This window comes from Durio zibethinus, chromosome 4, assembly GCF_047325235.1.
Source record: "Durio zibethinus cultivar Kanyao isolate XHJ-2024 chromosome 4, ASM4732523v1, whole genome shotgun sequence".
In the NCBI taxonomy this organism is placed as follows: domain Eukaryota; kingdom Viridiplantae; phylum Streptophyta; class Magnoliopsida; order Malvales; family Malvaceae; genus Durio; species Durio zibethinus.
Genome location: NC_143165.1, coordinates 10,345,765 through 10,373,217, shown reverse-complemented (window position 1 = coordinate 10,373,217; position 27,453 = coordinate 10,345,765). Strand labels below are relative to the sequence as shown.

The window sequence follows — 27,453 nt, the reverse complement described above, 5'->3', positions numbered from 1 at the left end:
AAAAAAGGCGAAACCAACCAACAGAAAACAGCAACACGACGACTGGTAGGCAGGAGAGGTGGTAATTTTATGGCGGGGTTTGAAGGATCCTCTAATAGACCTTTAGGGAAGTATAATGGCTTCTCTGACTATAGTTCCAAGTTTAGTGGGCGAATTCCATTTGGAGAAAGATTTGTCCAATCTGATGGAATTGCTCCAGGTTTGAAGGGAATGGGACCTTCTTGGAGATCTAGAATGTCTGGTGATTGGGATTTCCCCATATTTGATGCTTTAAAAAATGGGCAAGTTGCTTCAAGAAGAGCTCCAGCTAGCAGCAGCCTGGATGGTGGGTCATCCGAAGTTCCAGTCGTCGTACCTAGACTAAGTTTTGGAGAACATGTTGGAAAATACGCTCCACTTGTTACGTCGAGGTGGGACCGAAACGCTGCCTCATTGGTGTGCAAGTCGTGGTACAAGGTCGAGTCATTGACGCGATCCGAGTTGTTCATAGGGAATTGTTAGGCGGTTTCATCAGGTCGAGCAATGGCCAGGTTCATCAGGGTGAGGGCTCTTCACCTGAAAGGGAAGCCTATGTCAACATCAATGCAGAACAGCTTAAGCCAATTATAGGGAACTACCACAAGCTCCAGGTTTCTGGATCCTTGATTCAATATGTGATGGAGGACTTCAAGCAGTGGCTGTAACATGCAAGAAATTACGTGAGCTTCGGGTTTTCCCTATTAATGCTAGTGAGGATAGTGATAACCTCGTTTTGGAAGTGGACCTCCAAGCTATTTCTGAGGATTGTTAGAAATTGCAATCCATTTTGTATTTCTGCCACAGGATGATTAATGCTGCTGTCATAGCAATGTCCAAGTGTCACGGGTCGAGACTTAAGCTCCGAACCCGCGCGGCTCCGGGACCCGGGCATTCACCCTTCCGGCGTCCCAGATCAGCATACCTGCCACGGTTCACACCCTTGTGAGGTATTGTCCGCTCTGGCCCCCCTGGCCTCACGATTTTGTCTTACAAAAGACGCCTCACAAGGCGGAGGTGGTGTGAACCCTTTTATACCCCAATGACCTTCCTATTATGTTCGATGTGGGATTCGGGACTCTTCCTTAGGTTCGTGACATTCTCCTGCACCCAACCTTGTGACGCCCTCGTCACAAAGGCTGGCCACCCTGCCTACCTCTCTCGAAGTGCTTGGCGTGGATCGAACGGTTTAGGGCTGGCTCTGATACCAACTTGTCACGGACCTAAGGGGGAGTCCTGAATCCCACATCGAACATAATAGGAAGGTCACTGAGGTATAAAAGGGTTCATACCATCTCCGCCTTGTGAGGCGCCTTTTGTAGGACAAAACCGTGAGGTTAGGGGGGCCAGAGTGGACAATACCTCACAAAGGGTGTGAACCATGGCAGGAAGGCTGATTTGGGACACCGGATGAGTGGATGCCCGGGTCCCGGAGCCGCGCGAATTCGGAGCTTGAGTCTCGACCCGTGACAAGTGGTATCAAAGCTAGCCCTAAATCGTTCGATCCACGCCAAGCACCTCGAGGGAGGTAGGCAGGGTGGCCGACCTTCGTGACGAGGGCGTCACGAGGTTGGGTGCGGAAGAATATCACGGACCTAAGGGGGAGTCCTGAATCCCACATCGAACATAATAAGAAGGTCACTGGGGTATAAAAGGGTTCACACCATCTCCGCCTTGTGAGGCACCTTTTGTAGGACAAAACCGTGAGGCCAGGGGGGGTCAGAGCGGACAATACCTCACAAGGGTGTGAACTATGGCAAGAAGGCTGATCTGGGATGCCGGATGAGTGGATGCCTAGGTCCCGGAGCCGCGCGGGTTCAGAGCTTGAGTCTCGACCCGTGACACAAGAACTGTCCAGATCTTGTTGTTTCCCAGCTATGCATAATGAAACGTCACAAGCCTGATGCTGTGACTAAAGCTCCTATGGATGATGGTTTTGGAGCCATTGTTATGAATTGTAAGAAACTTACTCGCCTTGCTATTTCTAGTTTACTAATAGATAAAGCTTTTGATTATATTGAAAAATACGGGCAATTGATACGCACATTGTCAGTTGCTTTTGCCGAATATAATGACATGGGAGTGAAATATGTACTTGAGAGTTGCCCACAATTACAAAAGCTTGAGATTAGGGACGGCCCATTTAGGGATGTAGCTTTACTTTCTGGAGATTGCCCAAGCTACGACTCGCCTAGTGGTTGAAGTGACTAGGTTTGCTACTGAGAAGGAGATTGGTGAGTCTGTTGGAACATTATACATGTATCAGTATCTTAAAGGGCCAAGAATCGATGCACCTAAATCCGTCACTATCTCGTAAGCAAATGTGGTGCATGAAGCTATTCATTTGTTCTCATGTTGGACACCAAGCAAGTTTAAACTGTTTCACAGGAAATTTTGATTTGTCGGGCATCTTTTAAATGACCCTTGAAGATAAAAGTTTTCAAAAATAGATTTTTGAGAAAAAGTTGATAGTATCAATTTTCTTTAAAAATAAGTTTTCAAAAATATTTTTGAGAAAAAGTTGAAAGTATCAATTTTTCTTAAAAATAAGCTTTCAAAAGTGAATTTTTGAGGAAAAGTTGAAAGTATCAATTTTTCCTGTACAAAAGCAATCAATTTTTTTTCTTTCTATTTTCTTGAATTTTCTTTAATGTTAAATAATCTGACAATGGAGCCTCTACAAGTGAAACAGTAATTTTCTTGCATACTCTTAGGTGAGGGGATTTTTTCAATTTTCTGCTAAAAGTATTAGAGTCAATTGAGAATAATTTCCAATAATTAATTACTTGGTAAATTTTTAAGGCTTATTGGATAACACAAAATTAAGCTGGTACCATCTTTCAATTAGCATTATGAGGGTGCTATAACTTTTCTCACACGTAACCGAACTCCTGAATCCTGTTCTGTTAGTAGACCTGAACCTATTCTTTTAGGGACCCTTAAACTTAGGTGTTCCCTAAAAGGATAGATTCCTTAGGTGGCCAATCGCACCTAGATAAAAAAGATTGGTGGCGATTCCTCAAGTCAATGTCTAACGATAGATCCCCAGATCTAGATGTTATGATAGCTTGACGACTCCACTGGGGACGTCTGAGAGTCAGGCTAGCAAATAAATTTGTGTTATCCAAAAGCCTAATAAAATTGAACCTTTTGTATAGATTTTTTATTCATTCATGTTTATTTACTTTATTAATTATGTCATTCATATGCATATGCATAACATGAGCTCTATACAAAAGCTCTGTCCCTCTAAGAGGGAGTAGAGTACCTATTACTTTTGTGAGGTTTAATGCCTCCATAGTGGCTAGCGAAATACTCCCATTCAAATTAATCCTTTTTCGCTTGTAGCCTATAATGGGTGAGGATTAGGGTGCCTTACTAGTCTGTGATGGACAATGCTGTAAGGAGCAATTTGAAAACCTTTAGACTTTAATCTTGAACCACATATAGTGAACTTTAGAAATGCCTAAACCTAAGATAGAGCCATTTTCTAACCAATGATAGGTATACCCTGAAACTAGGACACAAAAGGGTGTTTATCTAATCATTTTGATTGTCTGACTTTGTGCACCATTTTTATTATCATATGTAACATTATGCATCGGCATCACTTTCATTTCATCTATGAAACTAACTATGTTGTTTGTCTGATTTTATGCATCTGTATTATTTTCATGATCATATTTTAAGACAATCATTTGCATTTCATTTCATATTAGATTTCATCCATAAAAATATACATTTATTCGTGCATCAACGTATCATACATAAAGCATAGCATAGCATTTTTAATCATAATTGTGATACTACAGGTTCAAGGATAGCTATACCAAGCAACCCCACTCACCAATACAATACAAGAGCTCGAGCCAGACAAATTGAATAAGAAAATTCTAATCATCTCGAGACATTAGAGAAAGCTTAGGAGAAGTTAGAACAAGAGTTGAATAAGATATTAAAGGCTTTGAACAAGCTAAACAAGGGGAAGGCAATAAAGGAGAATGCTAGCCAATAAGAAGAGGATGACCCACTGTTCCCTTTTGATTTCGAGCCACATCAAGTCCAATCTGCACAAGGTCCACCATTACAGCAGTTCACCTATCTTGTAAGGTACACATATCCTAAAATGCCATGAGATTCAAATCAAGGATAGTACCAAAGTTATATAAATTTTATCTTTACTGAAAAGGCAGTAGAACCAATATCAGTCCCTAATTTAGATGATCTAAAAGAATAAAAAAAAAGAAAAATTGAGGCCCATAGAGAAGGAGCTTGTAAAAGCCTTAAAAGCTAAACAAAAGATAAACTTGTTACAGGAAAGGCTACGAGTAGTGGAAGGAGTGGGTTTTTATGGTTCTACCGATGCTGATAGACTCTTTTTAGTCCCGGATGTGGTTATCCATCCAAAGTTTAAAGTATCAGAGTTCGAGAAATACGATGGTACAAGGTGTCCAAAAACTCATTACTATGTACTATCAAAAAATGACTACCCATGCCAATAATGAAAAGCTCTTAATGCATATCTTTCAAGATAACCTAATAGGCTCTGCTGCTAGATGGTATGTCCAGTTAGACAGGACTCGCATTTCATTCTTGGAGTGATATGGCTCATGCTTTCATTAGTCAATACCACCATATAATAGACTTGGCCCTTGATCATCTTTCTTTATAGAATATAGAGAAGAAAGCAACTGAATTATTTAAAAAATATGCCCAACGGTGGAGGGATATGGCTTTTCAAGTACAACCTCTTTTGACTGAAAAAGAGACCACCGTATTGTTTGTCAAGACTTTGAAATTCCCCTATTATGAAAAGATGATAGGGAATGCCACAAAGAATTTCGTTGACATGGTGATCTCAGGCAAAATCATTGAGAATACCATTAAAAAATGACAAGATGAAATAAAGAGAAACCAAGAAAGCATCTGAGAAAAAAGAGACTGAAGTTCAAGCTACAGGCTTTAACAGATAGTTCAGGGGATATCAACCCTATCCACCCTAAGGTTACTCTTCATACTATCCTGCTGTGAACAATGCTTCATCTTATCCATACCAACTAGCCCTACAACCACCTAATTCATCCACATACCAGCCCATTTTTATCCCCCAAGCTCTCACATACAGCCTCCACCCTAAGGTTACTCTTCATACTATCCTGCTGTGAACAATGCTTCATCTTATCCATACCAACTAGCCCCACAACCACCTAATTCATCCACATACCAGCCTATTTTTATCCCCTAAGCTCTCACATACAGCCTTAACATTCAAACTCCTACAAGACCTTAAATTTGTCCTTTTAGTCTTGCAAGTAGTTCACAAAAGCAACAGACTATTCAAGAAAAGCTTGTATTTGATCTAATCTCCAAGACTTATATGGAGTTATACCGAAAGCTCTATAATAGCCACCTGATTGCCTCCAAGTTGTGTGAAGCTACTTAAGCCATCTTATCTTAAGTAGTATAATCCTATAGTTCACTGTGACTACCACTATGGAATTACGGGCCATTTCATTAAAAATTACACTACTCTAAAGCATAAGGTGCAATGATTAATCAAGGATGGAATGGTAAGTTTTGATCAAAGAAGAGCAACAATACCTAATATTAGTGATAATCCATTATCTAATCACAATGTCAATACTTTGAATGAGAATTAAGAATATGTTAATTTAAAAAGGCCTGAAGAGTCACAATGAATAAAGGATGCGAGATAAAAATCCTTCACCTGATTGCACAGGCGAATGATTTTAAAAAAGGATGTTAAAACTGGTTGAATACTATTTGTCATTCTAAGAGTTCTTTTAAAGTAATGTTAGGATTTCTTTTTTGCAATATGATTTCATTTGTTATCATTTTAATAAAGGCAAGTTAATGCATTTCATTACATTTTCTCTTTCACTCGACCATTATTCCATGCTCTGTTACCTTTCATAACTTTACATTCCTATTCTCAAATTTCAGATGATGAATATTTAGACAATGATAACAAAAATTCGAGGATTTAATTTTGAGAACTCATCCACATTAATATGAAGAGATGATTTGAGCAAAAAAAGTAAGCTGTTACCAAAAGTGAAATAGATATGTCTTGAAGATGTGCAATCTTTTATATAGGTTCATGAGCTTTGTTCAATAGATGATGTTCAAGAAAAGTATTCACAATTGAGATGAAAAATGGCCATCTTTCTTTTACCATTCGAAAAACCATTTATTATTACCCCTTTGAGCCTATTATGATTTCTTTTTTTGAAGAACCTCAACCAAGGATCACCCTCTACACTGGGGGTAATTTAAAAAAAATATCACAAAAGGTCTCAAAGATAGAAAGAGAAAGAAAAGCAAAAGATAAAATAAATAGCACAAGCAAATTGGGGCAAAGTAATGAGAATCCTTTGTGTAGGAAATAAGATAGAAAAGAAAAGTAGTAAAATGATGTAAAGTGGGGCAAAATGTCAAGCTGCATCAAGTAATGATCCTTTGGTTTTGAGCCCTTTAAATGTATATATTGAGCCTATTTTATCCATTTCTTTCATTACCCCATACCATGGCCTACATTACAACCTTGAAAAGTCCATTTGGATCAAGTGTGAATGCTCGAATTGAATAATCATATATTGGGCAAAGGTGTGCTCATGATGGAATCATGTTGTTGCCCTAAAGATTAATGTGTGAGAGATATCAACAATGGATGAAAGATGAAAAAAAAAGAAAAGAAAATGGTGAAAGGTGAAAAAAAGAAAAAGAAAAAAAGGGGGAAAATGAAAAAAAAAAAAGATAAAAGATAAAAAAAGGAAAAAAAGAAGACTCTAATTAAAAACCCGAAAGGGCAATTTGGGTAGACCAAATCTCTGAGCTGAAAGTTAGATGAACAGTTCAAATATATAGAAGATCAATGGATCTAAAGTCTTCCAAAGCTGGGGTAAAGTTTGATAAGCTTAAAATGATTTTGACAATCAATGGAATGAGTTTTTTTAAAAAAATCTTGAATTAATGTTTAAAATTGTTTGAATATTCATTTGTCCTAATGTCATACATCCAACTTGTTTCTTTCTCTATTTGTTTTAGTACCAAGATCACTTCTCATTTTCTCAATGCACTTTCTGCTCTTTTGTTCTCACATCTCTAAAATGAATTGAGAAAATGCTTGATTGCATTGTATTTGTCAAGATTTGAAATGATAATGAATGAATGAATATGTGCTTAAAAAAGTCTTGCATTCATTTGAAAAGAAATCTAAGATGATAAAGAAAAATGAAGAGATCGTAGAAGCCTGAGAAGGATGATTTAAGATAACACGTGGTGTGGTCAAATGATGAAAATGGTGATGGGTTGGCCAACAAATAAAGAAAATGCAAAAACTTGAAGAGGTGATATGACCAAGTGATGAATTGGTTGACATGACTTGTGAGTTATGATTAAATGATGAAAATAATATGGATCAATGGATAAAGTGGTTAGGGTTGAAAAACCTATGAATGTAACCTAGTGACAGATGATGAAGTTTGTTCGAAACGGTTAATGTTGAGACACCTATGAGTAGTGACCCAATGATGGTGGATAAAACTTGTTCTAAAATTTATTAGTGCTGAAAAGCCCATGAATGATGGTCAAGTGATGATCGATTGATGAAACTTGTCCCAAAGTATTGAGAAACTGAACAAGGAAGAAATGCGAAATGGTGGAGTTTTGAAAGCCATATTACCATAATTATTTAGGATTTCATGACATTATTGACATCCACATTACATGTATCATGTTGGCATCGTTGCTTGAATAGTACATGCACTTAATTTGTTGAATTAAACTTTATGTGGACATGCATGGCGCTATGAGAATCTAGGTTGTTGCATTCACATCATTAAGAAGGCATTTGCATCTTTGGTCATAACATTCATTCGTGCAAATTTTTGAGTCACTTGAAAAACAAATTATGAATATTTTGATGAGAATTTTTGAAAACTCAAATGAGAATCTTTGAGTTTCAAAATGATAATATTTGAGAAGTGAAACCCTAAAGTTCATCAAATGTGAATCTTCGAACAAATGAAAAGTTTTGGACTTTTGGATGTGAATCTCCAAAATACAAAGCTTCAACTTTTTGGATATGAATTTTTAATGTTTTAAATGAGAACCTTTGAACTTAGATGTGAAACTCTAAGTTTTATTGCATGTGAGCCTTTGAACTCAAATGAGAAGCTTTGAAATTTTACATGCGAATCTCCAAAATTCAAATGAAAAGCTTTAGATTTTTGGATATGAATTCCAAGTTTGCCAAAAGAGAACTTTTGAAAAGCCTTGAACTTTTGGATGTGAATCTCCAAAATTCAAAAAAAGATCTTTAAATGTTGGATGCGAGTCTTGCAAGTTGCAAATGCAAATCTCGAGATATTACAAATTTGAATGAAACTAAAATTTTGAGAATCAAATTTCAGTAAATTCTTACAAAGTTGAAAGATTCTTGCGAATCTGAACCTCTGAATGTTGAACTCAAATTGTGAATCCTTGAGTTCCCATTACAAAATTCCTTCAGTCACGATCTATAACTCCTTTGAACATGATTGTTAAAGAGCAATTTATTTTTCAAAGTCGTGGTGCCTCTGTTTAGAGGAGCCGTTTATTTTTCAAAGTCGTTGAGCCTCTGATTAAAGGAGCCTTTTATTTTCCAAAAGTCATTGAGCCTCTGTTTAGAGGAGCTTTGTTTATTTTTTTCAAAGTTTTTGAGTCTCTGTCATTGAGTCTCTATTTAAAGGAGCTTTGATCAAAATTTTAACAAAAAAAAAGCAAAAAAAAAAGTCAAGTTGAGTCTTAAACGGGTGTCTACGTCTTTGCACAATTCTTGTTTCACAGAAAATGTGCAAAGAGGGGCAGCTGTAGACACCCTATTTTGTCCTGGGTTCTTTGTCAATCGAGACTAATCTAAGCTCGATTGTAGGGATTTTTATTCATTTTTATTTTAGATTTTTTTTTTTATTTTTGTATTTATCATTTTTATTTTTTATGGTTTATCTATTGTTTAATTTTTTTTTCTTTTTCCATTATCTGATTGATTTTTTTTTTTAAAAGAGAAAAGTTGAAAGAATGAGATTAAGATTGGTGCTAATTTTTAGCTTTGGGTGATAATCAGAATTGCACTAAAACTCAATCACATAGTTTTATAAAATGATTGCAATTTACAGAAAGAAAGACAGCCACAAGAAAAGAGAGATCACAGTCATTGTTGCCATGTCATCCTTTTATTCTTCCTTTCATCATCGTCTTCTACAAAAAGGAAGCTCTTGAGGGGGTCTCAGGGTTTTTTTTGCCTTTCAGATTCCTGAATAAATCAAATACCCAAAGAAGCAAAGTTTTTCAAATATTTTTAATATAAATCGATCAAATCCAAAAGGACAGGGTTGCTTGAGAAAGGGGAAGTCTGGTATTTGGTGGGTATTGAAAATAAATGGCGAATCGTATGTGAAAGCGGAGCCACGGCGACAGTCAATGGCAAATATTATTAATAACTGAGGTTCATTTTACCTTAATCTTTGTTCATTTCATCGTCTTGTTTCTGTTTACGTATTGAAGAAGGAAGGCTTTGCTTCGAAAGAGGAGGTGGAAGATCACCTGTACAACCTGTAAGTATTCATTTGTTTATTTGGAAGAATATATTATTCACAGAATCATCAAAGTTCTGAAAAAAAAAGGCGAAACCAACCAACAGAAAACAACAACACAACGACTGGTAGGCATGAGAGGTGGTAATTTTATGGCGGGGTTTGAAGGATCTTCTAATAGACCTTTAGGGAAGTATAATGGCTTCTCTGACTATAGTTCCAAGTTCAGTGGGCGAATTCCATTTGGAGAAAGATTTGTCCAATCTGATGGAATTGTTCCAGGTTTGAAGGGAAGGAGACCTTATTGGAGATCTGGAATGTCTGATGATTAGGATTTCCCCGCATTTGGTGCTTCCAGAAATGGGCAAGTTGCTTCAAGAAAAGCTCCAGCTAGCAGTAGCCTGGATGGTGGGTCACCCGAAGTTCCAGTCGCTGTACCTAGACCAGGTTCTGGAGAACATGTTGGAAAATGCGCTCCACTTTGTTACGTCAAGGTAGGACCGAAACGCTGCCTCATTGGTGTGTAAGTCGTGGTACAAGGTCGAGTCACTGACGCGATTCGAGCTGTTCATAGGGAATTGTTAGACGGTTTCATCAGGTCAAGCGATGGCCAGGTTCATCAGGGTGAAGGCTCTTCACCTGAAAGTGAAGTCCATGTCAACATCAATGCAGAACAGCTTAAGCCAATTATAGGGAACTGCCACAAGCTCTAGGTTTTTTGGATCTTTGATTTAATATGTGATGGAGGACTTCAAGCAGTGGCTGCAACATGCAAGGAATTACGTGAGCTTCGGGTTTTTTTTATTGACGCTAGTGAGGATAGTGATAAGCCCGTTTTGGAAGTGGACCTCCAAGCTATTTCTAAGGATTGTCAGAAATTGCAATCCATTCTGTATTTCTGTTACAGGATGACTAATGCTACTGTCATAGCAATGTCCAAGAACTGTCCAGATCTTGTTGTTTCCTGGCTATGCATAATGAAGCGTCACAAGCTTGATGCTGTGACTGAAGCTCCTATGGATGATGGTTTTGGAGCCATTGTTATGAATTGTAAGAAACTTACTCGCCTTGCTATTTCTGGTTTACTAGCAGATAAAGCTTTTGATTATATTGGAAAATACAGGGAATTGATACGCACATTGTCAGTTGCTTTTGCCGGAGATAATGACATGGGAGTGAAATATGTACTTGAGAGCTGCCCATAATTGCAAAAGCTTGGGATTAGGGATAGCCCATTTGGGGATACAGCTTTGCTTTCTGGAGATTGCCCATGCTACTCCTCACCTAGTGGTTGAAGTGACTAGGTTTGCTATTGAGAAGGAGATGGGTGAGTCTGTTGGAACATTATATATGTATCAGTATCTTAAAGGGCCAAGAATCAATGCACCTAAATCCGTCACCATCTTATAAGCAAATGTGGTGCAGGAAGCTGTTCATTTGTTCTCATATTGGACACCAAGCAAGTTTAAACTATTTCACAGGAAATTTTGATTTGTTGGGCATCTTTTAAATGACCCTTGAAGATAAAAGTTTTCAAAAATAGATTTTTGAGGAAAAGTTGAAAGTATCAATTTTCTTTAAAAATAAGTTTTCAAAAATATTTTTGAAGAAAAGTTGTAAGTATCAATTTTTTCTGTACAAAAGCAATCAATTTTTTTTTTCTATTTTCTTGAATTTTCTTTAATGTTAAATAATCCGATGATGGAGCTTTTGCAAGTGAAACAGTAGTTTTCTTGCATACTCTTGAGGTGAAGGGATTTTCTTAATTTTCTACTAAAAGTATTAGAGTCAATTGAGAATAATTTCCACTAATTAATTACTTGGTAAATTTTTAAGGCTTATTGGATAACACAAAATTAAGTTAGTACCATCTTTTGATGGGCATTGTGAGGGTGTTATAACCTTCCTCACACGTAACCAAACTCCCGAATCCTATTCTAGTTAGTAGACCTGAACCTATTCTTTTAGGGACCCTTAAACTCAGGTGTTCCCTGAAAGGATAGATTCCTTAAGTGGCCAATCACACCTAGATAAAAAAGATTGGTGGCAACTCCTTAAGTCAATGTCTAGCGATAGATCATCGAATCTAGATGTTATGACATCTAATTTAATTAAAACTTATTAAAAAAATATTTTTTTGGTGTGCAAAAACACATTTAGGTTTAAGAGTACAATTGCATGTGAAGAAAGATTAACATCTCATAGTACCCATTAAAAAACGATACTAATTAATAACATGTTATCTTTTATTATTGATAAAAAATGACATTAATTTTAAATTTAAAAAATAATTTCTTGAATCCCATTTATTATCATAAAACCCCTTTTTTTCCATCCTTTTTAGAATCGCTTTATTTAGAAATAAAATGAAAATTTTTCATTTTGAATTCCTTAATATCTTGGTAAAATTTAGAAAAATGTTTTTCACTTGGGTATTTTCATGATAATCTTTAAAATCAAAGATAATATTTTTTCATAAGGAATAATTATTGAGAATGCCTCCAATATTTAGGTAGGGTCTCAAGAAATATTTTATTGAGGATATTATCTTATTTTATTTATAAAAAATATATTTTTTAAAATCATCTTTTGCTACTTTATATATCTTTTGAGAATAGCAAAAATGTATGTTATGTAACATAAAGCAAATTAATGATGCAAATATAAACTAAAAGATATAAATGACAAATTTAATTCACCTTATAAATCTTTAACTTTATCACTTTTTATTTTTTCATTATCAACATTATAATATTTTATAAATCTGATAATATTAAATTTTTAAATTCAATCCCCATCATATATGAATTTAATTTAACTTTTTTATTAAATTTATTTAATTATGTGTCGATTTTTTTGTTTGATTCAATTCAATGATTTTTAATAGGAATATAATACTTTCTTATACTATTAAGTTCATAAAAAATTAATAATTAAAGAATTTCCCAATTTTTCCATTGACATGCATTTTTTTTTTTTGGAACTCTTGGACGCTTTGCAACGAGACTAGCATTTTTGCTTTATAATAAGGAGAATGATTTTCTGGCTTTAATTTGAATTTTAAAACTAGAAATTAAAAATCCCCCCTCCCCATGACTCACATACCATAATCACTACTTATGATAAGCATGGTTAATCGAATTCTTTTTAATTATATTAAGAAAAAACGTAAATGAAAAGAATAAAAAAAAGTATGTAAGCTTTATGCGGTTAATTGTACATTATTTGCCTAAAATACGAATTGTTTATATTTTGATTTTTTGTCTATGGAAATGCATTTTTTATAATAAATAATAAATAAATCAATAAATGTAGTAACCAAATAATTCAAATTTTAAAACTAAAGAAAATATTTACATGTATGCAAATGCATTTTCATTAATTAATTTCATTTCACACTGTTTAAAAACACGATATTTAATACATGGCTGGATCAGGACGTGAGCAAATGGATGAAATATGGCTAATGTTCAATTAATTAACAAATCGGAGAAAATGTATTTATATTGCTGACGCCAATAAAAACTAAATGAAAAAATAATAAAAAAGAGGGCCAAAACCTTTTGTCCTTTTTCACAATGATGCTCCTTCCAACAATATTTTATCCCTTGGTCTTTGAGGAAAGTGATGGCCTTTAAGTACCATGTTCTCTTCTTCCAAATGAACCACCCAAAAATTCCCATTAATTAGATGAATTATAAAAAATCTTAAAAATCTCAGTGAAATTTAAAAAATTATATAATCTAATAGCTGAACTACATAATAGTATTTTAGCCATTTACATGTTTTGATTTGGTTTATATTTTTAGTCATTCTTTTTAAATGTCATAAATTCATCATCATTATTGCATGATATATTTCTACAAATTTTGCCACAACTTAAAGCAAAAAATCTCCACAAAGTATATTTAATGTAAATTTGTGGAATAATTAATTTTAAATTCAATTTGGTTCATTATATTTTAAGATACTCGCATGGATTTTAATATTTTTGAACGCTTCACTATTCATATATATATAATACTTTGATTTTCAAAATTAATATAAAAAATTGTCAAAAAAAAAATTATTCATATTTCACGTCCTATCACAAGAGTCCATATAATATAGCGTATATAATACATATCATTGACATAATTATTAAATCACCACGATAAAAACAAGCATGGAAAACCATCTATGATATGCAAGTAGACATAACTATGTACAATTCATCCATACAAGCTGCTAGAAGGAACTAATAAAGAACCAGCAAACCAAACTAAACACAAAAAGCCATGTTTCTTAAGAGTACATGAATTTTTCCAACAATCTCTTGATCAAGTGATAAGAAGAGGATTTATAAGACATGTAAGCTTGAGTTCGAGTCCAAATATAAAAAAAAAAAATTCATGAAATTTGTCTTAAATGAATGGCTAAACATGACTCTATTTCACAATATCAAATAAGCAATTGCAATGCGACGTAGAGTAAATTCGTTCTACATTGCAAAATTATTCTGAACTTGTTGGGGTTCCTTCACAACAAAAGACAATTCTCATTAAGTTATGCTAGTAGTGATTAATTAATTAATTATCATATGACTAGTGTGTATATAAAAGAGTCATCCAATTCATAATAATATGTAGTTATATACTAACATAACTTTTGTTTCCATCATCGTTTCATCATTAGTATCAATATGATCAAGAACAACAAATTAATTAATTAAACATAATAGTTAGAAAAAAAGTCGGATAGGTACCTCTGTATGGCACGCACAGGATGTTTTAAATCCATGATGACACTTGCGGTCGACTTGGGAGATTTGGTTTTCTTGAAAAACGTCAAAGTACGGAATCGGAAATGATAACCAATTGGAGCAAAACTCTTTAGGTCTGATAGCTCAGAAAGATTCAATAGTCCGAATTTAGGGAGCACTATTCCCTTTTGATCATCTTCAAAGTTTAGTTCACCTTGATACCCAAAGACTTGCTCTAGTTTAGAAGCCCCTCCAATTTCGATTCTTTCGAGGTTTGAAAGAGAACGAGTGACACTAATAGGAAACAAGCTTTTCAAATTGCTGCACCCAAAAATCCATATACATTGAAGACTAGGAAAGGAAATAGGTTGGAGATGACCCTTTCATGATGTTGATATTGAAGTTTGGTCCATTTCAATGATTGCTTCCAACTCCTCACAGCACTTTATATCCAAAACTTTCAATTGCGCAAATTTGGAGCAAGCATAGAAGAAAAGAGAGATTTCAGCCTATTACAATTTGACACTTTTTAAGTCTTTAAGATAAGGAAGGCTTACAATTTGGATGGGACCTTAGAACTCATGTATACCCTTTAGATTTAAAATCTTTATCGTTGAGAATAAGTGTCCATTTTGAATTTGAAATATATTCTCAATTAATAGTATCGCACATATTTTTTTGTTCAAACTCAGAGAATCGTAATTCTTGTATAAATATAAAAATATCATAGTTTCATTAAATTTTGAATAAGTTACAATGGTCAAAGAATATATGACTTCAAAAGTACCAAATCATATATATATATATATATATATATATATATTACAATCTATAAAACTAGCTTTTTTAGCCCGTACAAGGTACATGAATTTTAATTAAAATTTTCATAATTTTAAATTTATTTTTAATTATTTATCTAATATATAATCATATATTTATAAATGCTAAGTTATAATTAAATAATAATTTATATATAATATATTATAAATAATGTTGTTCACCTAAAACAATCTAAACTTTTGTAAATTTTCAAAAATTATAAAAATCCCTTTTTTATTGAAAAATAATTTTTTTCAATTTATTTGCTAAATATTAAAAATTTTGTTACCGCTTTTTTCTTGTTTGAAAAAAAAATCAAGAATCAATATTTAAATAGTTAAAATTAATAATTGTTTTTATCATAATGTTGATTATGTGGTGTGTGTGTATATATATATATATATATATATATTATTGAATAACAAATCACAATTATTAATTTTGTTATAATCATTTGCTTTTTATTAGTTTTTATTTTTGACATACTTCAAGTAATTATTTACATAAATATATTGGGTTAACAATTATTTCTATAAATGTCAACAAATAAAGTTATGTTTTAGATAAAAGGGAAACAATAATTCTTTATGTTATACTTTAAAACTTTTTTTTGAAATATATTTTTTATTTTTAATAATTTTTAACATAATTGATAATATCTTTTGTGAGTTAGATATGGTAGTGATCATTATTCTTCTCAAATCATCTATTGTAGACAAAGAAATTCAATAATAAAAAGTATAACAAAAGAAAATAGAGAATATAAATTTACATATTAATTTATCAAGGATAAATATATATAATAAAAGTAAATATGTTAATAAATTAACAAAGAATAAAAACATTGAAGAAATGAATAAAACAAAAAATATATAATACAAAATTTTAATTATAATCAATCTAAGCAAAACTAAAAAAAGTTATCAATTAAAGAAAAACAAATAAATTAACCAAATATATAGTATAAAAATATTTGAATTAGAACATAAATAAAACATTATATTTGTTTTCAAAGTAGAATTATATTTTTATCTAACTTTTTTATCAACATTCAAATGTCTTATATTTTCAAATAAAGACGTAAGCTTTTATTCTTTAAAAATACAAGCTTTTTAGTAATAATTCATTAAGTTATCTAAAAGTATTAAATTTAAATAATTTATTAAGTAGAATTATTTGACAGAAAATAAAATTTTATTAAGTATATATATTAGAAACCATCATTAAATTTAAAAAGAAAAGATAAATTATGATTTAATATATTTGAATTCAAATTTTATTCAAAAATTTCAATATGAGATAGATATTGATTTCAATTTAAATAATTATCCAAAATGTTCAATTGAAATAATTTATTAAAAAATTTTATTTGATAAATAAAATAATATAAATATTGTCTTATACATTATTAAAATAGGTTATCCACCTAGGCATCTACATAAGCAATTTTGATCATGTAATCTTGTATGTTGTTATAATATATATATATATATATATTAGATTATCAAATAAGATGTGCTGATATATATGTTTACTTAAATAATTTCTTTGTAGGATAATGTTATATTATTATATTATTTATCAAATAACTCTATTCAATAAATTATTTAAATTTAATATTTTAGAATAATTATTTAAATTCAAATCAAAATCTATAAAAAAATTTTGCATAAATTTAAATTCAAATATATTAAATTATAATTTATTTTTTCTTTTTACATTAATCATTGTTCCAAAAATATATATGTATTTATATGCTTAATATATTTTTATCTACCGTCAAATAATTTTATTTAATAAATTATCTAAATTTAATATTTTTGGATGACTATTTAAATTCAAATCAAACTCTACCAAAAGTTAAAAATTTTATATAAGTTTTGAATTTAAATATATTAAATCATAATTTATCTTTTTTTTTTAAATTTAATCATAGTTTCAAATATATATATATACACACTTAATAAATTTTTATTTGATGAAATTAGAATCTAAAATTGAAAGTAAAGAGTTTATAAAGTGAGAGGTCACCTTCTAGCCAAGCTTATTTTATTTGTTGTTATTAGAATTAAAAATTTAAGAATACAAGCTTTTTTTTTTTTTTACTTGAAGGTTATGATTTATTGGTTTTCACGGGAATGGACAAAAGTTAGAAAGAAGAGTAAATCACATCATACTATGAACAAGTTCATTTTTGCCTTTATTATTCTTTTTTTTATTTTCTTTTTTATTTGCAAAAATAAGTATGTGATGGTGTTGAATTGATTTTACTTTTATATAATTTTTGCTTAAATGACATTAATTTTTTTATCAAATTTCAAAAATGGAAAGAAAACGTACATACATTTGGATTGGTTTCAACTCGGTAACAGGTATGGATCATTACTTTTTTTCATAATTTATTTTATTTCCTTCATTTGTTTGTTCCTTCAAACTGTTTATTTGATTTTATTTCTATTATATGATATTTACATTTGATTTGATTTATTGTTAAAAAAATTTGATTTATATATTTTTATATATTTAGTTAAGTTGGATATTTGTTGTGAATAAGTTCAAAAGATTTTAACTATATATGCGTTCTCAATTTGTATATTTGGTTTTTTTTATACATGTATCTTTGATTTATGTTTTAATAAAAAGCAAATATATATGTTAAAGTTTGTAAAAAATAAGAACTAATAAAAGCAAATGGTTATGAACAAATTAATAATTATATATGGTTTATTGTTCAATCAAATATATATATAAATGAAATTATTATTATTTGATGTTTTATTTTTGGTTCAACTTTATAAGATTTAATAGTTTATGAATATTCTATTAATATAAATGTCTTTTACAATTTAATAAAATGATGTATTTTTTATATCCATATTAACATTATCATAAAAAAATTATTAATATTAACTATTTAAAGATTGACCCTTACTTTTTCGATCAAAAAATAAATAATTAGTAACAAAATTTTTGGTATTTAGCTGAAAATTCACTAAAAATTTATTATTGTAGAAATTTAAACAATCCAAATTAAGTTGAATATAACTAGAACCTAGAAAGCATGAATAGTGACAAATAATATAGTTAAGACATGACATGGTATAAAGTGTTAGCTTTCTCAACTTGCAAGCCACGTAATAAGTACAAATTTAGTTTAGTTACTAATATAATTTAATTAAACTTTATTTCTTTTAAACTTCAACAGAAGTTAACTATATGATCAATACATAAAGTTTAGTAATTTCTCATTATTCATTAAAGGAGAAATGGAAAGAGAATAGGTACCTCAAGCTCACCCATTTCATGGGGAAAATCAATGATTTGCACTAATCCATTACAGAAATGTATGGAGAGTTCTTGTAGATGCAACAAACTTTGAGCAAGGCAAGGCGGGAAGATGGCTTTCAATTCACCGCAGTTCCAAATGTTTACAACCTTTAGACTTTGGAGGCTTGCATGATATTGATGGGTTGATTGTAATTTCCAATACTCTCCAATTCTGGTAAAAGGTATAGATACAAGCTTGTTAGATTTGAGAGTAGTGGCATCTGACTAATTTTTTCCTTTTCAAGAAGCACATCCATTTCAAATACCACTTTCAACCGCTTACAATCTCCAATGGTCACATCTTTTAACTTTTATAAGAAGCTAATCGGAGGCGGACCATGGCACAATCCTTTCAAACAAGTCATGTCCTCCTTTCTTAATTTCACCAAATTAGAGAATGCAGTGGTTCTTTCTTTCTCTCCTGTTGTATCCATCAAGCATTCCATATCATCGCAATCTCCAAGCTCAAGAGAAGTTAATTCATTTAGGCCCTTTGGATCTACGTTTGGGACAATATTTTTGTGTCCCTTGACATCCTCCAGATTCAACTTTTCCACACTGCAAAACAACTCCTTGAATGCACTAAATGAAATGAGAAACGTCCGATGTTCAAGGTTCTCAATTTTAGCTCCGGTATAAATTGAAGATCTTCATTTATAGCTATAATGTAGCTTTGTAATTTAGGGAACACAAAGTTTTCTGGAAAACATTGAGCAGTAGAAACTCTCAGTGATAGCGCAGTCAATCGAGACAATGAATTCAACTCTGATAGATTAACATTGTTTTCACAAGTCACGTGTAGCTGTTGGAGTGATGTCAACCTGTTTGTTACACACAATTACAAAAAACTATTATCAAACACTTCAAGCGAATCATAAAAATAGAAGTAAACACAAATTAATTTTAATTATCTCAGCAAATATAGCCTGATTCTTCAGCACCTTTCTTAAAAAAAGGGCTACAACTTCGAATGGTTCATAATAATGGGAGTGACCGAAAGCTTATGTTAGATATGTATCCCATAGTTTAATAAATAAAAGAAAAATAAATAACATAAAACTAAATACTTAATTTTGTGCAATATGCCAAAAAAATAATTGACATCTACTATTACCTTGATAGTAAATTAGGGGGAAAATTGATCTGTTCACTTCCTGAGTAAAAAAAAATGTAGCGATTTTAGACCACGCAATAGCTCATAAATATTAGTATCAGAAAATGCAAGAATCTCAAGGTTTTTCAAATTTCCCAACGATGAGATGTTCTCCAACTCACAATTTACTAGACACAGAGTTCGAAGATTTGTTACGAATTTAAGTACTTCTAGTGAGAAAATGACATCTTGGAGATGCAAAACTCGGAGGGCTTTCATTCCTTTAACAAATGCAATCGCGACTTCCACCAAAGTCTTTCCTGTAAAAATCAAAATTTTGAGTTCTGGAAATTCTAACTTTTCAGGAAAAATATTTATTTTGCTGTTCCAAAAGGAGATTGCTGTATGGGATTCACATCTTTCACTTATAGGCCATTCCATCAACCCCTCTTTTACCATGAATATATTTTTCCCCGTAGATGTTATCCAATGAGCAAAATCACGAACCACGTCATGCATACTTACATATCTTTCATCATCATCATCATCAGTTCTCAATAACAAACCAGCCTCTTGGAGTTTTCTTAGTGCTTCACGAATTTCTCTCCGCAAGTCTTCAATTAAGTAAATATGAGAAAATAATCCATGACCAATTGCAAACATAACCAACAACTCAATATCAATATCCCAATCTTCTGGAAAAAGGGAACATAGCAAGAAACATGTTCGAATATTATCTCCCTTCAAATAATCATAACTCAGCTTAAGGCAGTTGTAGATACCTTGAGAAACCTCTTCATTGTCTAAATGTCTTAAGTCCTTGAGTCGCTTATTTGCTGCTTTCCACCCATCTAGACTTGCACCTTTTAATTCTTTTCCGATTGTTGCAATTGCATTGCATTCACTAGCAACCTCCTTGGCTACATCATTCAATCTCAAAGAAACATCTTTTAGACCAGCAGTATCTTTGAACAAAGCCCATGCTTCACCTTCGGATAAGATGTCAAGTTTAAATTTCTGTTGGCAATTCATACGAACACAGACTTGTTAAAGACGTGTGGTCAGAAGAACTTTGCAACCCCCTTGTTCAACTCCGAATGGAATACCTGCAGTCTGCAATTTAAATTCATTCCAAACATCATCGATAATTATGAGGATCTTCTCCACGCCTTGCAATCTCCGCTCTAACTCTTCTGCTTTTCCTTCTTTCGTGCTTGCTTCAAATTTCAAACCTAATAATTCTGCAATTTTATCTTGAATTTTGCTGAGGTTTGGCGCTTGGGACATTGTAGCCATCACAACTTTGTCAAAGAGCTTTTGCTCTTTAGCATGCTTCCCAACTTCTTTTGCCAAAGTTGTTTTGCCTACCCCTGGCATTCCATACAATCCAATCATGTTCACACCATCAGTATTTAGAGCCTTGATGATCTCATTGAAAGTAAAATTTGAAGACTCATTAGGCATGAAATCTTTAGAGGTGAAGAATTCTATTCCTTCTAGAGGAGCACGGTGCCCCACCTGGGGAAAGTTACAACTCACAAGTAGTTTATCGATAGAGATCGTCTTCTTTGCCACTTTCTTACTTAAGCAAAATCGCCAACCCCAACTTGGACACCAATTGAAACACTTCATACGTTCTATTTCAGCTTCCAGACACCGGGTTTCTTCCAGTTCTTTCTCTGCCCTTTTTAACCAGTCTAGGACATCCTTCTCAATTACCTCATTTTGCCTTATAGCCTCTTCGACATCATTTTTTAACCGATCACTTTTCAATTCAAGTTCATTTCTCCGATTCTTGAATTCTTCAACAATTTTCCCAAATCGGAAAAAGTAACTAACATAAGGTGATGCATATTCTGTTGTGAGGTTTCCTACAGCATTGGCAGCAGCAGAGGCAGCAAATTCAGCAGCCATTCTTTGATGATCTGAGATTGAAAAACAACTTTAATGATTAGTAAACATATAAACAGCTAGAGAGACAAAAACAATTGTGAATGTTTGCAAAGTACCTTAATTACTTTGGAAGCCAATTGTGAAGTAGAAGAGAACAAATTGTTGATGGAACAACTTTGAAATTGAAATTCTGCAAATGGAAGAAATTATTCAGTGTTCATGCGTATATTAAGAATATATGTTACATGTGTTAAGACTAATGGCAGTACTTTTTTATCATTAAAAATGAAAAAGAAAGATACAGCAACATTATTTAAGTTAATGTCTTTTAATTTTAAAATATCAATCCTTTTACGTTTTTTTATCCTTAAAAGTACTTTTTAGCCATTTGTCTTATCTATTTACAGAAATATAATTAATTTAAATTTTATGTTGCTTACTTTATTCTTATCTTCCATTACATTTAAAATTTTCATAACTCATTCCTAAGGTGTTATAACATTTCTAACTCATTTTACGTCAAATGATATTAATTTTATTATCTCTTTTGTCTGTTTATGTTATTAATTTTTTAAAGAATTTTATTTTTATTTTCAAATATTAATTGTTTACATTTTTATTTTTTAGACTTTAAACTATTTTTTAGCCATTAACCTAAAAACATTTATAGGAAAAATAATTAATTTAAATTTTACTTTACCAACTTAATTATTTAGATTAAAATAACATTGTCAACGTTTACTCTTATATTCCATTACATTTATAATTTTTATAGCCCTTTCTTAATCCATTACAATACTTCCAACGTATTTTACATTAATTGATATGAATTTTATTACTCTTACATGTTGACATTTATTCTAATCTTCTATCATGTTTAAAATTTTCATAACTCTTTTTTGTATTGTTATGATACTTCTAAATCATTTTATACTAGTTGATATAAATTTTATTATTCTTCTCACTTATTTACACTAATAATTTTTTTCAAAAAAAATATTTTTGACTCCTTTTACATTAATTGATGCAAATTTTATTATTATTCTCAAATATTTACGTTTATTCTTACTTTTTATTACATTAAAATTTTTATAAATGTTTACTATTATGTTATCACACTTCTAATTACGTTATTTTTAATTTTTTAATATTAATTTTTTAACATTAACTTTTTAACCTTTAAAGTATTTTTAGGCATTGGCCTAAAAAGTTTACAAAAAAATAATTAATTTAAATTTTACATTACCAGCTTAATTATTTATGTTAAAGTAATATTTTTTACACTTATTCTTTCTTTTTTCAGAACTTTTTTGTCCTTTTCTTTGAGTGGTACAAGTTATACACTGGTTGATACAAATTTTATTATTACTCTCACATGTTTAAGTGTGTTTTTGCATTCCATAATGTTTAAAACTTTCATAAATTTTTATTAGGATATCACAACACTTTTAATATATTTCATGTTAATTGAATCAAATTTTATTATTACTCTCACATTTCTATGTTTACTCTTACCTTCCATTATGTTTAAAATTTACATAGTTTTTTTCTTATGGTGTTATAATACTTTTAATCCATTTTACATAAAATTATATGAATTTTATTATTCCTCTCTCTTTTTTACATTAACAATTATTTTAAAAGTTTTTTATTTTCAAACATTAATTTTTACCATTGTCTTTTCTTTTTTAGTCTTTAAAGTATTTTTTAGCCATTGACCACATATTTATAGAAAAAATAATTAATTTAAATTTTACATTACCAACTTAATTATTTATAATAAAATAATATTTTCTTGCACTTATGCTTGCCTTCTATTATGTTTAAAATTTTTATAACTTCTCTTAAAGTGTTACAACACTTCTAAACTATTTTATATCAAATTATACGAATTTTATTACTCTTTTCACATGTTTATGTACATAATCTTTTAAAAAGTTTTTATTTTCAAATATTAATGTTTTAACATTGTATTTTCTTTGTCATTCTTTAAAGTATTTTAGTCATTAGTCTAAAAATATTTACAAAAATAATTAATTTAAATTTTACATATGTCAATTTAATTATTTATGATAAAATAATATCATCTCAGGTTTGTCTTATCATCAATTGCATTTAGAATTTTAATAGCTTTTTTCTTCAAGTGATTCGATGCTCTTAATCAATTTTACATCAACAATACGAATTTCGTTATTAGTCTCACCGTTTATATTTATTCTTGCCTTTCATTACATTGAGAATTTTCATAACTCTTCCTTAAGGTGTTATGACATTTTTAACCATTCTACTCCAATTAATACAAATTGTATTATTACTCTTAGCTTTTTACGCTTATTTTTATCTTTTTTTTTTTAACATTTAAAATTTTCATAACTTTTTTCTTAAGACATTATTGCACTTTCAATCTATTTTACATCAAATTATATGAATTTTAGTATTCCTTTCACATGTTTACGTTAACAATTTTTTATTTTTTGTTTTTAAATATTAAATTTAAAAAAAATGGCTTTCCTTTTTTTGCCTTTAAAGTATTTTTTAGCCACTAGGGTAAAAATATTTATAAGAGAAATAATTATTGAAATTTTAAGTTGTCAATATAATTATTTACTATAAAATAATATATTCTTTCACTTATTCTTATCTTCTATTATGTTTAAAATTTTCATAACTCTTTCTTATAGCGTTAAGATACCTCTAATCCATTTTAGATAAATTGATACAAATTTTATTGTTACTCTTGCCTATTTACTTTTATTCTTAGTTTTACGTCTGAAATTTTCATAATTTTTCTTAGTGTTACACAACATTTATAACTTATTTTACGTCAATTGATATGAATTTAATATTGCACTCACCTTTTAACATTTATTCTTGACTTCTACAACATTTAAAATTTTCATAGCTCTTTCTTAGCATGTTACAACATTTCTAACCTATTTTACACCGAATGAGGCAAATTTAAATTTTCTTCTCACGTATTCATGCTAATAATTTTTTGTTGAATTTTTAAATTTTTAGATATTAATTTTTAAAGGTATCTTTTCTTCTTTAGCCCTTAAAATATTATTTTAGCCATGACCTAAAAATATTTATAGAAAAATAATTAATTTAAATTTTACCATACCAACTGAATTATTTATATCAAAATAATATTTTTTACGTTTACTCTGAGCTTCCAAAATACTTGAAATTTTCATAATTCTTTATTAGGGTGTTACAATGATTTTAACGCATTTTACTACAAATGATATGCATTTTATTATTTCTCTAACATGCTTGTGTTAATATTTTTTGTTTTTGAAGATTATTTATTTTCAAACATTAATGTTTAACATTGCCTTTTATTTTTTGAGTCTTTAAAATATTTTTTAGTCATGGTCTAAAATATTTACAAGAACAATAATTAATTTAATTTTTATACTTATTCTTCATTTTTTATGTTAAAATAATATCTTCTTATACTTATTCTTTTCTTAATTATTTATGTTAAAATTTTTATAACTTTGTCTTTTGATCTTATAACACTTTAAACCCATTTTACAACAAATTACACTAATTTTATAATTTCTTACACATGTTTACTTTAATACATTTTTTAATTTTTTTATTTGCAAAAATCAATTTTTTAACAGTGTCTTTTTTTACTTTTAAGTATTTTTTAGTCATTAGCCTAAAAATATTTACATGAATAATAATTAATTTAAATTTTATGTAACAACTTAATCATTTATGTTAAAAAATATCTTTTTACATTTATTCTTACCTTTCATTATATTTAAAATTTTATAATTCTATCTTAAGTTATTACATCACTTCTAACTTATTTAAACTAACTGACATTGATTTTATTATTCTTCTCAACTATTTATGTTAATAATTTTTAAAATATATTTTAAAATATTAGCTTTTTATGTTATCTTTTTATCCTTGAAAGTATTTATTTAGCGATTGATGTTATATATCTATTAATTAGAAAAATAATTAATTTAAATTTTACATTACTAACATAGTTATTTATGTTAAAATAATATCTTCCAATACTTAAACTTTGCTTGGTTAAAATTAAAGATGGAAAAGATCAGGAATGAAAACTTATTAATCCAATAATTAAAATTTATAATCACTTTTTTATTTTGTAGTTTAACTATTAGATTAAAAAGTTTCATCCATATCCCATTTCGTCTTCTATATCAAGCCAAGCCTTATTCTTACGTTTTATTACTTTCAAAATTTTCATAACTTTTTTTTTAAATGTTACAATATTTCTAACACTTTTTAGGCCAATTAAAACAAATTTTATTATTTCTAGATCTCACATGTTTACATCAATATGTTTTGATTCTTTCATTTTAAAATATCAATTCTTTTATACTTAAAATTATTTTAATGTTATTATTTTATATTTTCCTTGAAATATTTTTATGTTAATAATACTTTTTAGCTATTTTAAAAGATACCAATTATTTTAAATTTTTTAAAATAAATATTTTATTATTTTTTTTTATTTTAAGTAAATTCATAAACAAGTAAGAATGAAAAATCAAAGACTACTGGAGGCAAACGAAAAATGAAGTTGAGCATAGCAAAAAATTATGAAGAATAAAATTTTTATATAAATGGTTTAATAATTGAAGCATACCTCGCTTGGGATGGATCTTCAAAAGCTGTATGGATCTGTAAAGGAAAATCTAGGACCAGGTTTGTTTTTTTTTTTTTTTTCTTTTTCCCTGTTAAAAGAACCGACAATGAGAATCAATAAAAGCAAAAAAAAATTTGCTTTTTTAGTTATAAAAGCAAAGTAGAAAATCAAGGAAATTAAAAGAGCACCAAAATTTTTTTTGTTGAGTTATAAAAAGAAGAGCAATAAGGCAGAAATCAAACAAAGGATTTGGTACTTTAGCTAGCTGGAAGATGTGGAGATAATGATAGAAGACGATGCTTGATTGCTTCAATGGAAACTGTTTGAGGAGAAAGTTGTAAGAGTAAGGTAAGGCTGCAACACAGAAGAAAAAAGATCAATATAACAAGGAAATATGAAGTTTCAAGATCCAACAACTTTGCTTCGATTGAATAAAAAAAATTCAACCATCAAAGACTTCTGTGACCAATTGAAACTACAAAGAAAGTTTCATCAAAGACTTCTCTAATTTCTTTGGATTTTTTTTTATTTTTATTATTCCCTTTGTCTCATTTTTTTTTTTATATCTTAAAATTATGTATTTTTTTAATATTTAATATTTTTATTTTTTATATTTTAAAATTATTTTTTATGATTTTTTTATTTTTTGATATTAAAAATTAAAAATTTATAATTTTATAAAAAAATATTAATTTTAATATTAAATATATTAAAATCAAAACTGTCTTTTAAATTTGATGAAAGTCAATACAATTTAAATATTTCGAAATGGAGAAAATATTATAATTCTTATTTTTCTTATTCTAGTTCTTAGTGGAAGACAATTGGACAAAGGCCTAAACATTTTTTCCTTTTATTTGGAGGCGTACCTTCTTTAATTTGTCATTATATTGCGGTTTAATATTAAATATTGTCATTATATTTTTAATTTATTTATCTTTAAATAAAAATAATAAAATAAAAATATTTTCAAAATATTCTATTAATGTAATTGATAAATTTCTGTTAATTTCAATTTTCTTTCGTGTTTAAAGAAAACTGATGAAATACAAGTCAACTTTGCTTCAAATGAAAAAAAGAAAAATCATTTTCTTGTAACTAATTGAAATATAAGTCAATTTTCTTTGTAACTAATTGAAACTACCTAGAAAAGTTGCATCAAAGACTTCTTTAATTTCTTTGTAGTCTTTTATTATTATTATACAAGAGTCCAAAGTAACATCATTTTCTTGTCTTCGGAGAAACACATTTAAGTTCACACTTTAATTTTTTTTTTCTTTTCTTCGGAAGAAATCTGATTGTTATCGAGATTGCCAGCTTGTTCATCACA

At 29.8% G+C, this 27,453-nt stretch overlaps 3 pseudogenes; 2 read left to right on the top strand and 1 right to left on the bottom strand.

The window, feature by feature from the left end:
* The first annotated feature begins 69 nt into the window (after window positions 1–69).
* Window positions 70–2,360, top strand: LOC149519122 (transport inhibitor response 1-like protein; annotated as a pseudogene).
* A 7,385-nt stretch (window positions 2,361–9,745) lies between these two features.
* Window positions 9,746–11,086, top strand: LOC111288831 (transport inhibitor response 1-like protein pseudogene; annotated as a pseudogene).
* Window positions 11,087–19,840: 8,754 nt separating this feature from the next.
* On the bottom strand, window positions 19,841–21,581 carry LOC111288833 (disease resistance protein SUMM2-like; annotated as a pseudogene).
* Between the last annotated feature and the right edge of the window lie 5,872 nt (window positions 21,582–27,453).